Source organism: Triticum aestivum, chromosome 7B (assembly GCF_018294505.1).
Source record: "Triticum aestivum cultivar Chinese Spring chromosome 7B, IWGSC CS RefSeq v2.1, whole genome shotgun sequence".
Taxonomy (NCBI): domain Eukaryota; kingdom Viridiplantae; phylum Streptophyta; class Magnoliopsida; order Poales; family Poaceae; genus Triticum; species Triticum aestivum.
Window position 1 is genome coordinate 753,445,525 of NC_057813.1, and position 2,538 is coordinate 753,448,062.

Genomic DNA, 2,538 nt, shown 5'->3' on the forward strand with positions numbered 1-2,538 from the left:
TTTCTACCGGAGAGTCAAGAACGTGTGCCAACCCCTATGCATAGGTTCATGGGCGGAACCCGCAAGTTGGTCACCAAAACATACATCAAGAGGCACATGATATCACATTGTCATCACAGATAAGTGATATCTACTACACAACCTTCTTCTTGTAGACGTTGTTGGGCCTGCAAGTGCACGGGTTTGTAGGACAGTAGCAAATTTCCCTCAAGTGAATGACCTAAGGTTTATCAATCCGTAGGAGGCGTAGGATGAAGATGGTCTCTCTCAAACAACCCTGCAACCAAATAACAAAGAGTCTCTTGTGTCCCCAACACACCCAATACAATGGTAAATTGTATAGGTGCACTAGTTCGGTGAAGAGATGAAGATGCAAGTGCAAAATAGATGGTAGATAAAGGTATTTGTAATCTGAAATAATAAAAACAGCGAGGTAGCGAGCGATAAAAGTGAGCGTAAACGGTATTGTAATGATAGAAAACAAGGCCTAGGGTTCATACTTTCACTAGTGCAAATTCTCTCAACAATAATAACATAGATAGATCGTATAACAATCCCTCAACATGCAACAAAGAGTCACTCCGAAGTCACTAATAGCGGAGAACAAACATAGAGATTATGGTAGAGTACGAAACCACCTCAAATTTATTCTTTTGGATCGATCTATAAAAGAGTTCGTACTAGAATAACACCTTAAGACACAAATCAACCAAAACCCTAATTTCACCTAGATACTCCATTGTCACCTCAAGTATCCGTGAGCATGATTATACGATATGCGTCACACAATCTCAGATTCATCCAACCAACATGAAAGTACTTCAAAGAGTGCCCCAAAGCTACTACCGGATGATACGTCTCCAACGTATCTATAATTTTTGATTGCTCCATGCTACTTTATCTATTGTTTTGGACTATAATGGGCTTTATTTTCCACTCTTATATTATTTTTGGTACTAACCTATTAACCGGAGGCCCAGCCCAGAATTGCTGCTTTTTTGCCTATTTCAGTGTTTCGAAGAAACGGAATATCAAACGGAGTCCAAACGGAATGAAACCTTCGGGAACGTGATCTTCTCACCGAACGTGATCCAGGAGACTTGGACCCTACTCCAAGGAGTGCCAGAGGCGGTCACGAGGGTGGGGGGCACGCCCTTACCCCCTGGGCGCGCCCCCCTACCTCGTGGGCCCCCTAACGCTCCACCGACGCTCACCGGGCGCTCGGGTCCTCTGGTGCTGGATCCTCGCGGTCCTGGCAGCCGGAACACCTCTCCTTCCCCATCACCGGTCGGGCAGACTATGAGTCCTACCGGTAACGGGCGGCTCGCCGTGGGAAGGAGAGGATAAGGGCCGCCGAGGCCCGTATCGCGGCGAAAATGGCGGCCGAGGCGGCTGATACGGCGGCGCGGGCGGCCGCAGAGGAGAAGACATCCACGCCCGCATTGTGAAGAAACGGCTGTGGAGGAACACGCGCGCGCTCGCCTGAGAGAAGAATCGGGCGGTCCGTGCCATGGTTGGACTGCCACCGAAGGAGGAGGAGGACAGCTCCGGTGACGAGCAGATCCGGCTTGATCCATACTGCGTCTTCAACCGGTACTTTCATGAGAAGGACAACAAGGACACCGAGAAGGGCAAGAGCGCGTCCACGGGCGTTTGAGGGATCGGATTTGCCAAGTCTCGGCAGTAGATGCTCTTAACGAAACATCCCATTCTCAACAATAGATATGTATCAATTTATATCTGGGTTGGATGGAAACAAATCATCTGACTTTTAGCTCTTTTGGAAAGGTGCCAAACGGTAAACAATCCCGACCATAAATATCGCCGATCAACGTCGCTGCCCAACGGTCGGCAAGCTCCTTCCCATTCCGTTATAATAGTACTCCCTTCGTTCGGAATTACTTGTCTCAGAAATGGATGTATCTAGAACTAAAAGACGTTTAGATACATTCATTTCCGCGACAAGTAATTCCGAACAAAAGGAGTAGGTGGTAATAGTACTATCATCTCCTTCCTCCTCCGACTCCCTCCCCTTCTCCTTCCTCCTCCTCCCACTGCATCAGAGGTCCCGACGCAAGTGCGGCCATGGCGGTTGTCGACGAGCCCATCAAAGCAAGTCCCCTCTCCAACTCCAACTCCTTTCATTCATTCATTCATTTATTTATGCATACATATCTGTACATATATTTCTATTGATATATATGTCCGTGTGGTTGTTTTCAATTTTCCGATTCATGGATCGAACATCACCTTTCTTAGGATTCTTGACAAGATTTAAAAACGAAAACGTTCATGGACTATGTCGTTCCTTGAACCATTGGTTATAGATCCGACTGATATTTACTCGCGTGACAATTACAGATAGCTCTGTCGCATAATTTCCAGAGGGGGCGAGGCACGCCGGTAGGTGATTCCCCGCGGTCTGCCAAGATTGAGATCGGGCAGGAGACAGCATTCGTGCCCGGGAACGGCGGTAGCAGCAGCACACACGTTGATGATGCCGATGATGATGATGATTTTGCGCCCATGGTGAGAACC